Source organism: Lolium perenne, chromosome 4 (genome assembly GCF_019359855.2).
Source record: "Lolium perenne isolate Kyuss_39 chromosome 4, Kyuss_2.0, whole genome shotgun sequence".
In the NCBI taxonomy this organism is placed as follows: Eukaryota; Viridiplantae; Streptophyta; class Magnoliopsida; order Poales; family Poaceae; genus Lolium; species Lolium perenne.
This window is the reverse complement of record NC_067247.2, coordinates 279,637,925-279,650,836: the sequence shown is the minus strand read 5'-3', so window position 1 is coordinate 279,650,836 and position 12,912 is coordinate 279,637,925. Positions and strand designations below refer to the sequence as shown.

General features: G+C 40.3%; 1 long non-coding RNA gene across 1 annotated transcript; it reads right to left on the bottom strand.

Annotated features, from left to right (window-relative positions):
• Positions 1-1,299: 1,299 nt before the first annotated feature.
• Positions 1,300-4,358, bottom strand: LOC127295529 (uncharacterized). Its single transcript, XR_007847908.2, has 2 exons — positions 3,967-4,358; positions 1,300-2,815 (listed from the first exon to the last, which is right to left on the bottom strand). It is a non-coding gene; the product is annotated as an uncharacterized lncRNA (long non-coding RNA).
• Positions 4,359-12,912: the final 8,554 nt, after the last annotated feature.

Here is a 12,912-nt window from a genome sequence, read left to right as displayed (position 1 = left end):
CTTGTACTTCCTCGTGGATGATGTAATCATTTTGTTTTTTGACATTTAGATTTTTCCGATTTTCTTATACTTCCTATATTAAGTGCGTGTACTTCTTATGTCGAATGGTTGTACTTCTTGTATTCAAGTATTTGAGCTTCCTCACGGGGTGTGGTATTTTTTTCTACATTTATATTTTGTCGGTTTTCTTGTACTTCATATATTAAGTGGTGTACTGCTTATGTTGAATGGTTGTACTTCTCGTAAACAAGTATTTGAACTTCCTTGTGGGTGGTGGTATTATTTTGTTTTTTCTACATTTAGATTTTGTAGGTTTTCTCGTACTTCCTGTATTAAGTGGGTGTACTGCTTATGTAGAATAGTTGTACTTATCGTACTGAAGTATTTGAACTTCCTCGCGGGTGGTGGTATTATTTTGTTTTTTCGACATGTGGATTTTGTCGGTTTTCTTGTACTTCGTACATTATGTGGGTGTACTGCCTATGTCAAATGGTTGTACTTCTTGGCGTTGTTTCACGAAAGTGTTCAGTAAAAAATAAGTATTTTCTTCATATAATTACCGCTTTTACTTACTGTTGTCTCCGCCTGCACTTCTCCGAATCACTGCTCATACTTCCTCGCAGATGACGGGATTATTTATTTTTTTCTACTTTTGGACTTTGTCGGTTTTCTTGTACTTCCTATATTAAGTGGGTGTACTGCTCGTGTCGGCTGGTTGTACTTCTCGTCGTCAATTATATAAACTTCCACGCACGTGACGGGATTATTTTGTTTTTTTCTACATTAGGATTTAGCCATTTTTGTTGCACTTTCTATATTAAGTAGGTGCACTGCCCTCAATTTTTTCACGGGGTGTTCTGAACTTCCGAAGCTGAAAGATTGTACTTACCAGCATCAATACTTGTACTTTCCGCTCTCATATTTTGTACTTCCCTATTAGTGATTTTAATATTGTTTTTAGCACTACACATGGTTCGTTAGTTGCATACTATTAATTTCCTTTTTACTTGTAGTGCCGATAGAAAAGAGCTGCACCGTCCTACAACACTTGTACTTCATAAAACAACTGCCGAAGTAAATATAAAACACCATTTAGTAAATATAAAACAGAAGTACATCTACCAGAAACACAATATTGCAGCGTGCAGTGCCCAAGTAAATTGCTGCTGCACCGCACCATCTATTTTTTTGTGTGGCAAATCCATCGAACTGGACTACTGAAGAAGTGCACCGCACCAACTGCCCAAATCAGTTAATCTATCCAAGCCCAAATCAGTTAATCTATCCAAGCTCTGGGAATCTTTACTAACACCTCTTCTAATCTTGGTATTAAACAGTTAGGAAAACATAACTTGCTATCCTAAGGTCTTTATATACACAGTAAAACTTAGACAGTCTCAGTGGCGCAACTTGCATTCGTGGTTCAAATGATGCTAGCCTGATGTCTTCATATACACTCCAAACCTCTGTATTTCCTATCGTAACTAACTGCGTCTAGAAAATTTCAGCTTTCAAAAATCATCGATTGGACTTTCAACATCGAAGAGTTGTACTGCTGAAAATATTCGCTCGCACTTCCCAACTGCAGGAGGATCCATGGCAGCATCACCCCCACCGTCCTTGCCCATGGTGGTTGACGCGAAGGTGCGGAGGCCCTCTTCCTGGAGCAACATCGAAATGGCCGCGTCCAATTTCTTGGCGATGGCCACATTAGAACAAATGTTGAACTGTTGGCTCATCCTGAACTTATACCCGTTCACATTAGAACAACTTCACTGTTAAAACAGAATTATATGAAGTAAATGAGCATGGAGGTTCTCCTATAAGCAGAGGGTTCATGTACAGTTTATTCATGTTTTTCTCCCTACAAACTTTCAGGCTAAATATATAGAAAACCTAAGTTGAGCTGTCACACATGGTTACAACATTTTTTTATAGAAAGAAGTACCCAACCAGTAAAGCATTAACAAAACCTGATATTTCCTAGAGCTATGCAGAGAACTCGCCATCATCCAAAATCTGACACGAAGTCACTAAATCTGAAATAACAAAGCGGGCATAATAACTGCTAGAGAATAGTGTATAATACTATAATCTAAATCATTTCTAGCATTTTTCTCCAAACAAAAACAACAATGTTGTGTCAGGTTGCCTTACATGCCTTTTACAGGAATACATTTTGCTTACAGTTACATCCTACTTGTGCTATTTATAAACAGTGGGAAAAAGATAAAAATAGACAACAGTAAGTACCTTGCTAGTTGCTGCTGATGTTAGATCTTCCAATATTATGTGTACTGCTAAGAACAAAGAAAAGACAACTTCCCTGACTGGTTGCTACTGCTAGTTATTCATCCTGACGGGTTGTGAACTTACTAAAACTATTATGTGTACTTAGTAGATTTATACTTCCCAACTGAGTGGCAAGGGAAAAGAAAATACAATGCACATTGTGCAAGACTACAACACTGTCAGCACAAAAAAGAAGATAGAAAACAGCTCTTTGGACGCATAAAATCAAATACCTACAGAGCACAGGTATAGGGCACTCAAGATATTTGGGGATTTCCGCACAACTCAGTGTATATTAAAGTAAACCAACTTGTGAAATTAAATACACCAGTGTACCATGCCAGTTATTTGGTTCTCCTGGACCAGCAAGCAAAAAACAAAGGGGGCATGTTAAAGTAGAGTTCTGTCCAGGCATTAGAACAAACAGGCGGCAAATACAGAAATAGTCAGAACACAGCCAATCGGATTGTACTTTACTTTAACATTTTTATGTACTTGTCGGCCCTGCGCCTTGTACTTCTCCCTGCAATGTGATTCAACATTCTCTCAGTAAAATTGCTATCAGCGAAAAGAAAAAATTAGTACTGAGAAATAGTGAAAAGGAAAGGATGGCAAAGAAATCAAATAGACATCTGAACTTATCGATATGAACACTTGCACTTCTATAGTTTTAACACTTGCACTGCCCAGGTCATTGAATTACCACTATATAATCAATTAAACATCCGAACTTGTCGATATGAACACTTGCACTTTTATAGTTTTAAAGCTTGCACTGCCCAGGTCACTGAATTACCACTATATAATCAATTAAACATCCGAACTTGTTGATATGAACACTTGCACTTCTATAGTTTTAAAGCTTGCACTTCCCAGGTCACTGAATTACCACTATATAATCAAATAAACATCTGAACTTATCGATATGAACACTTACACTTATATACTTTTAACGCTTGCACTGCCCAGGTCACTGAATTACCACTATATAATCAAATAAACATCTGAACTTATCGATATGAACACTTGCACTTATATACTTTTAACGCTTGCACTGCCGAGGTCATTAAATTACCACTATATAATCTAATATCATTGAATTACTTTTCTTCATGTAATTCCCCTGTCCCCGCACCTGTTCTTCCACGATCTGGGAACCTACACTTCCTAGCTGTCCAAACAACTGATTAAAGCAAAAAATTTGGATTTTCTTTACTGATTTTCCTATTTGTTTATATACTGCCCACGGCCTATTTCGTAAATACAAGCATCTCTAGTGTCTAAATATTTAGTGTATAATACAAAAATATGTGTACTTATCACAAAATATGATTGTACTGCTCACGGAATATATGTGTACTTATTTCCTGAGCCTTTTGTGATGCGGAGTGACATCAAGGTAACTTCTTTCTTTTCACAACTAGAAATCAAGCTTATAATCACCAATTTTTAACACTAGTGCTAGCTCTCGTACATGAACTACAAAGCAATTTTTTCAAATATAGAAGAAAGGCTTCCTGTACTAAAATTGGGCATACAAACCAAATGAATTTTACGCCTCAAAGAGCAGCAGCAGCTTGCGTTTAAGGCAGCAGCAACTGCCGCATGAGAGAGACTGAGAGAGAGATAGCGGCAATAGTCGAGAGAATTATTCAACCACCGTGATCTTCCTACCGATGGCGGTGAAGGAGGGGCAGCACGCGATCCTGCCGGCGTCGGGGAAGTAGGGGCGGCACGGGAGCCTGCCGGCATCGGGGAAGGAGGGGCGGCGCGATAGCCTGCCGGTGTCGAGGAAGGAGACGCGGCGCGGGAGCCTGCCGGGAAGGAGAGACGGCGCGGGTCCCTGGCGGCGGAGCGGGCCCTGACAGCCAGCGGCGGGGAAGGTGGGGCGCCGCGCGGGGGTGGGGGGGGGGGACCTCCCGGCGGCGGCAGGATCCGTCAAATCGGGGGCGGTAGAGACCGTGGCGCACGAGACCTCCCGGCGGCAGCGCGGAGCCCTCAAATCGGCGGCACGGCGGGCCTCAAGGCGGCGGCGCGGGGGCCTCCGAGGCGGTGGCGAGCGAGCTCTCCGGCGGCGGTCCGGTGGGATTTCGCCGGCGGCGCGGGGGGGGCTCTCGCCGGCGCCGGGGTGGCTGGCGGCTGGTCGTGGCCGACGGTGGGAGGCACGAATTTGGGGGCACGGGCGATTGGGGTCAAACCGTGGTGGTGGGTTCGTGCGGGGGTTCGTGCAATTTTTTCTTTTCTTCGTCCGCGCCTCATATAGGGGTAGATGGTGCTCAAAATAATATTTTGAGCATCGGTTTCAGAATAGTGCGACCCTATATATATATATATATATATATATATATATATATATATATATATAGGATAAATACATCATACTCCTGGGTGTAACTACACCCACGTCTCATATACTACCATACAGAAGTATATACCATACTTTATCAGTTTGAGTATGTTTGTTTATTGTATCTAAGATACTCCAAACCAAGTTTGGTGAAAAAAAATTAAATGAGCCCATGGTTTGCACTATATATATGAAATACATGCATATTTATACGTAAAGAAAGAGTCTAAAAAAATGTACATACTACCTACAAAGTAGTATATATACTACTAAAATATTCTTATATACTCCATACTACATGTATATACTCTTCGGTATGGTAGATACTATCTAGATTATGTAAAACACATGTGGGAGTAACTACACCCGGGTGTAGTATGAATATGTCCTATATATATATATATATATATATATATATATATAGAGCAAGACTATTCTCGAACCCCCCTTAAGAGTGGTTCTAGAATAGCTATTCTAGAACCCCCCCCCCCCCCAGGATGTTATAGACTAGTTATTCTACAACCCATCTCTAAATACCTTCTAAACCCGACACAACCACCCAATCCCATCCAACCTTCCGCCGGCCCAACCCACCCACCTCCCGCCAACCCCACCCCACCTAGCTACCGCCCGCCAACCCCACCGCCCGTCGACCCCAACCTACCTCTCGTCGACCCTACCCCACCACCACCACCCCCCAACCCCACACCTCCAACTTCCGAAGATCCCACCCACACCACCTCTCGATGACCCCACCCTACCTTACCTCCCGCCGACTCCATCCCGCCTACTATCAAACCCACGCCACATACCGCCGAACTCATTTTTGAAAGTTCGCTTCATTTTTTGGAAGTTCGCTTCATTTTTCGGAAGTTCACTTCACTTTTTTGGGAAGTTCACTTCATTTTTCGGAAGTTCACTTTTCTTTTTTGGGAAGTTCACTTCATTTTTTGGGAAGTTCACTTCATTTTTTGGGAAGTTCACTTCATTTTTCGGAAGTTCACTTTACTTTTTTGGAAGTTCACTTCATTTTTTGGAAAGTTCACTTCATTTTTGGAAGTTAACTTTACTATTTTCGGAAGTTCACTTCATTTTTTTGGGAAGTTCACTTCATTTTTCAGAAGTTCACTTGACTTTTTTGGGAAGTTCACTTCATTTTTTTGGGAAGTTCACTTCATTTTTCGGAAGTTCACTTTACTTTAGTCGGAAGTTCTCTTCATTTTTCGGAAGTTCACTTTACTTTTTTCGGAAGTTCACTTCATTTTTCGGGAAGTTCACTTCATTTCTCAGAAGTTCACTTTAGTTTTTTTGGAAGTTCACTTTACTTTTCCCGGAAGTTCACTTCTTTTTTGGGAAGTTCACTTTATTTTTCGGAAGTTCACTTTACTTTTTTGGGAAGTTCACTTCATTTTCGGGAAGTTCACTTCATTTTTCGGAAGTTCACTTAACTTTTTTTCGGAAGTTCACTTTACTTTTTCCAGAAGTTCACATCATTTTTCGAAAGTTCACATTACGTTTTGTCAAACAAGCTGAAATACTTTTTTTGTCAAAATTCACTTAGGTTAAAACAGTAGTTCACTTTGTACACTACGAGGAAGTTCACTTGGCACCACGTAGAAGTTCACCTTTTTGCACGCCGATAAAATTACTTCTTGTGGGAATTCACTTTTGTAAAAAATGAATTTCACTTTGTACCGCGTGGAAGTACACTTTTCATCTCATGGAAGTTCACTTTAAAATACGTCGTACAACTACATTTTGTTGAAATTCACTTTGGTCAAAATGACAGTTCACTTCGTAACGTCCTGAAGTTCACATTGTACCTCGAGGAAGTTCGCTGTAAAAAATTCAAAACGAAAAAGTTGCACCTAATCAATATCTTTTCAACAAAATTTCAGTTGGAACATTCCGACAAGTGGTTCGGAAATAAATTCCCAAAAACAGTAAATAAAAATAAGAAATAAGGAAAGTAGAATCATGTTTTTTCAAATCTGCTCTTAAACTGTGAATAATTGGTGAAAAATATATATATATAAAAGTTGCGCCTAGTCAATAGCTTTCCAATGGCATATCATATGAATCAATCCAATAAACCGTTTGGAAATTAGACCTCAAAAACTGCACGAAATTAGTGAAATCCGCGAAAATGTTGTTTTGTATATTCAAAATTATTTTTAAACAATAAATAATTTTGAAAAACAATGAACATGAAAAAGATGCGAAATTACAATACGAATCCAATAGTATATTATATGCATCATTCCGATAAGCGATTCAAAGATTAAATTAAAAATACTGTCCGCATAAACATTTAATTCTAATGTTCCAGAAAGTAGAATTATGTTTTTTCAAATCTGCTCTTTAACTGTAAAGAATTGGGGAAAATGATCTATATGAAAAAGTTGCGCCTAGTTAACAGCTTTCCAATGGCATATCATATGCATCAATCTGGTGAACCGTTTAGAAATTAGACCTGAAAAACTGCACAGAATTAGTGAAATCCGCGAAAATACTGTTTTGTATATTCAAAATTATTTTTAAACAATAGAGAATTTGGAAAAACAATGAACACGAAAAAGATGATAAATTACTGTACGAATCCAACGGTATATTACATGAATCATTCCGATAAGCGATTCAAAGATTAAATTAAAATTACTGTCCGCATAAATATGTAATTCTAGTGTTCTGGAAAGTAGAATCATGTTTCTTTTTCAAATCTGCTCTTACACTATAAAGAATTGGAGAAAACGATCTATATGAAAAAGTTGCGCCTAGTCAACAGCTTTCCAATGGCATATCATATGCATCAATCCGATAAACCTTTTGGAAATTAGACCTCAAAAACTGCACGGAATTGCTGAAATACGCGAAAATGTTGTTTCGTATATTCAAAATTATTTTTAAACAATAGAAAATTTCGAAATACAATGAACAAGATAAAGATGCGAAATTACTATACGAATCCAACGATATATTATATGCATCATTCCGATAAGCGGTTTGAAAATCAACATGAAAATATTGTCTGCACGAATATGCAATTCTGGTATTCCGTCGAGAAGTTCACTTGTGAAACACGCGGAAGTTCAGAAAGGGTTCGAGAATAGTTATTCTCGAACCGGTTCGAGAATAGCAGACCTATATATATATATATATATATATATATATATATATATATCCAAAATAGTGGGCTACCATGGTGGCTAGCTATGCACACCCTACCAGCCATTGGATCACACTATAGATCATTTTACACCCTACATCTAAGTTAACGCCGTTATGGGAACAACTTCTTCCCTTTTTTTCCATCCGCACCATAAGACCTTCCCCCGATTCACCCGCACCAGCCCCATATTTCCTCAACTCGCAAACTATCCCTGGTTTCCCCAATGACCACGCCCACTTCACTGCTCGACGACGGGAGGCACCTCGCCTGCTCCTCGTCCCCCGGCCGCCGTGGGCCTCGGCGCCGCCACCCCTGTCCCGTCTAGCATCGGGCGCCCGACAACGATCCTTCTGCCTCCCGTCTGCATCATCGCGCCTCTCACTTGCTTCCCTTCGTTTTGGATCCGTCCAGATCGATGGATGACCGCCCGCCTGTGGGTAAGTCGGAGGAGATCGGGCGACGACCGCCTGGTTGTATCTTCCCGCGATGGCCTCCTTGTCTCCATCTAGGCGTTTCTCTCCTTTGTGTTTATTTTTCTATCCCTTTTTGGACAATTTTTGTGAAGATCTATTCTTGCACAGAAATTTGCAAAAGAAAATCCCAATATTTTCTACTTGTAGATCTTTTGGTTCGTTGGATGAGAGTAAACTGGAAAGAATTGTTCTTTCCATAGCAGCGTCTCTCAAAAATCCTCCAGCATCTTTTATATCTTTTTGCAATTCGTAATCTTTTTTTTGATTTCTTCTGCACAATTTTTCCTTGATTCGGAGAGGTCCACGGCTGTCGGCTCGGGATGCAAGTCGCCGCAAGCTCGTGTTGCAGGGGCGCATGGCCGACGGCAGCCGCAGGACGCTCGGCTCTGGCGGCACCTTCCTGGCCCCTGCGTGACGTGCTACACAGCTACTCCGCCCCCGCCCTCCATGTGCTGAGTTGAGAAGAGGACTCTTCCATCCCGGGGGTCTCCAGCGCGTCCCCCTCTCCATCTTGGTTGCGCGTGTACTGATGGAAATTTGTCCATCTGTAATACTAATTGAGTCGCTGAGAGGTAGGTTACTAGTATTGCATCACAAGTGTAATCGACCCAACTGTCCATCTGTAATACCAATTGAGTCGCTTCTGTAAATTCAGTCCGGATCTGTATTTCTTTGTTCACTCATGTTCTTTGATTTCTCTCTCCCGTTCTTGAATTTGTTCTCTCTCCAGCTCATGAATTCTTACACCAATTATTGGAGGCATTTTTACAGGCATTCTCGCAGGTATCCTCGAACGGATTCATAGAATTTTTGCAAATTTGTTCCCAATTTTGTCTAGATCTTGTTTATTGTTCTTTGGACACTCCCCTGATTCCCCGTCGAGCTGGCCGTTGACGGAGCGCCGCGCCCTCAATTCCCGCTCGCTCTGCCCGCGTATACTGATGGAATTTTGTGTACAAAAAATGCTAGGATTTGGAAATCTATGTGAGGATTTCATGGTGGCCACGCTGAAGCTTGGTGTATGATTTTTCTTTGCAAGTTATTTTTTCTAGAGCTTCGTTGAGAGGCATGTTACTACTTACTAGTATGCATCACAAGTCTAATCGACTCAACTCTGTAATACTAATTGATATCCTGCCTGGTTGATGCCTCGCCAATTATTTTGATATTTATTTTAGTTCTACTGATTTTTTTGTTCCCAAATTTAATTACAGATTTATTCATAAACTTGTATTGTTTTGGTCCTCTCAAAAAACTTGTATATTTTGTGTTAGTAATGATTCTGTAAATGTTGGAGCGTTAAGAAAAAGCCAAGATTTGTACACTTATGCGACGAATTGTTTTTGTGGGGGATCCCAGTACACTTCGGAATGCTATTTCGGCTACACTTTTGAATGCCAATTCAATTGCACTTTGGGATGCTGTTTCAGCTGCACTTCGGGACGAGATGGTTTGTGTGAGCAACGGAGCATGTATAACGGACGTTAAAATATATATATATATATATATATATATATATATATATATATATATATATATATATATATATATATATATATATATATATATATATATATATATATATATATATATATATATATATATATATATATATATATATATATATATATATATATATATATATATATATATATATATATATATATATATATATATATATATATATATATATATCTATCTATCTCGAAAATTACTGGCTGCAAAGGGGTGTAGCTACCCACCCCTTAGAAAGTTAACACGTGTCTAACGCCGTTTCAATAACGGATATGCGCGGAACACACCTGCCTTAAAAGGTACGTTCGAGGTCCAACTGGTCGCTTTCTATCTCTTCCACTCTGGCTTTTTCTTTCCCCAAATTGACCCAATGCCCACTTCTCTCCTGTTGTGGTTTCTATCCCATTTCTCTCTCCACAACTCACTTCGTCTCTATTGCCAAATCAATGGTGAGGCTTACTGACCCTCCGACAGCCGGATCTATCCAGTCGACTTCGGCCATGCCGTCCAACTCGTGCAGTGCTAGCTCCGCTCCCCGCTAACGAGGTCAATCAAAGATCCGGTGCCTTCACTGCTCGTTCTCCCCAGCTTGGCTGGCTTTTTTTCTGGATTTTTCTTTTGTTCGCGTTGTATTCCAGACGATGTATATATCTGTGATATTGATGGGAACGGGATTTCAGACTATTTACTACTAGCCTTTTGTTGCAGAGATTTTATTCCCGTTACTAGGCAACTTTCCAATCTAGTCCTTAGTTATTTATTATCGATTTTATCTCTGCGTTCCTTTGTTTGTTCTGGCAAGATTCTGGCTCTTCCTCTCTATCCTCTCAACTCCATGGTGATTGGTGAGCCACCGTGATTCCATCTCCACCACGTCGAGTCCGGCCTTGCGTTACCGAGTCTCCAGCAGCTGGATCTGGCAACTCGCGTTGCTTTCTCAGTCACGCGTCAGCATGGATTCACTGGCTTCCATCCAGCCGGAGTAGGAAAAACATATTGAATTTCTCCTCCATGTTGCATAACAATCGGCCATATTTTTTTTCTTAGTTCTGTTTTTTTGGCTCCACGAATATTGTTGGAACAGGCAAAGACACATTGAATTTCTTTAGTCTAACTAGGATTCAGAAAGTTACATGCTCGTACATCACTACAGCGATTTGATTTTTTCCCCATGTTTTATGTCTCTTTCTCAGGAATATATATTTATTAGCCACAAGCATCGGTGAGGGAGAATGAGATTGATTCTTTCTTTTTTGCGATGCGTTCTTGGGCTGAGCTGAAATTGCAGTTTTTGATTGACTTTTAAGCTGGTCTAATCATACAATTTTTTCTTGATGCCATTTTTATTTGTCTTTTGGGGTATCGACCTGCCATGCAGCCCAATATATCTCCTTATTGTTGCTCTCCAACAGTACCATCAGGGACCTCTTGCTTGAGTGGAGGCGGTGGCGCGCCGCAGCGCCCTGGAGGTGACGAAGGTCCTGGGAGATGGTGGGCGGTGTGCTCCCTGTTCCACGAAGCACCTTATCGATGTTCGCGATAATGTGGTGGACGAATTGTTCTGCCACCGGCACTGACCTGGCACTTCCGGGGTAGCCGGTGCTCACCCAGGGCGTTGTCGGATTTGTGGTCAGTATATGACAACCACTATTAATAACAAAAAAGGAATTAGTAGTGGTGATGGAGCATGCTTCTCCATCGGCAGCTCCGGCAAGGAATACTGAAATGTGTTTGTGATGGATTCTTTAGCTCAGCTGATTCGATTAGCTATATGTGATGTACTTGTTAGCTGGTTTGATTTGATTAATGTTCTGTTCGTCCATCTGTAAGTCTGTCAGCATCTCCTTATTGTTGCTCTCAGGCTCCAGGACAGTGCCCGTTTCTTGCAGCGATTTCATGCTTGTCGCTGAGCAGATTCTAATCTAGTTCTTTGTTTTTCTTATTTTTGATTTATCTCTGTGCCTCTTTTTTTCCAGAAATTTTAGCTTTGACGCATATGGTGATAATGTTTTTTTTTTCTTCTGAATTAGCGCTCCTGCTCCTATACTACTCTGATCAATATTTGTGTCAGTTGGACCATTTGGAATTCCGATTTGCTGTTCAGCCAAATCCAAGCCCGAACTTCAACTACAAGGATGACAACAACGGCCGGGTGATTGTTTCAGTACGGAGGAGCTGTTAGGTTGCAGCAGCTGGTGACTCGAGGCCTTCTTGCCTAACACAGACAGCGTAATGTAATGTTCATGTGAAACCTTAATGTCACACTTTAGCTTATTATTAGGAGGTTTGTATTCAATTAGAAAACAACTTAGAGTATCTCGGTGGCAGAGCAGTAGCACCAGTTTTGGTGTTTGCAGTATGAAGGGGATAGTCGTTTTTCTTCCCTTAAAAAAAGTCATAATAGCACTAGTTTTGGTGTTTGTAATACCGGTCAAATAGAGCTGTTTCTTCCGTTAAAACGTCATAAAAAGGCAAAATAAAGTCGTTCCGTTAATAAAAGAAGTCAGAAAATTTTATTTTATTTTTCTCTAGAGAAAATTGGTTGCATTCCTTAATTTTTTTTGTTAGGGACTGGAATTGGGCAGCAATTCGTAATGATTTCTACACTATATTCTTACAGCATGTACTAGGAAATAATGACTCTTAATTAATTAGGCCATACTTAGTTAAACACAACTTTGTATCAGAAGCCAACTGAACCGAGGGTCAGACAGGATGCATATATTATAAGAGAGATGAATATTCTATTGCAAGACAGCGAGGCCTGCCGCTCCCTCTTATCTCTTTTTTTCTTCTTTTGCTAGCCGCTCTCTCTCATCTTTTTTCTCCTTTTTACTGACAATGTATCTGTTGCTTTTTCTCATATTTTTCTTACCCAAACAATCTTCAAATCACGTGCACTGTGATAAAGGATAGCAAAGGATAGCAGCATATAGTAGGACCCTACTTTTGATCAGGAGCATGCTAGCTAGAGAGTCAGGCCGTCAACTAGTCGTTAGGTGACCGTTTAAGATGCAAACCATCCAACGGCTCCTATAGTATGGGTAGCTACCCACCTTTGCAGCAAATCCGCACTCATATATATATATATATATATATATAACATACCTAACATT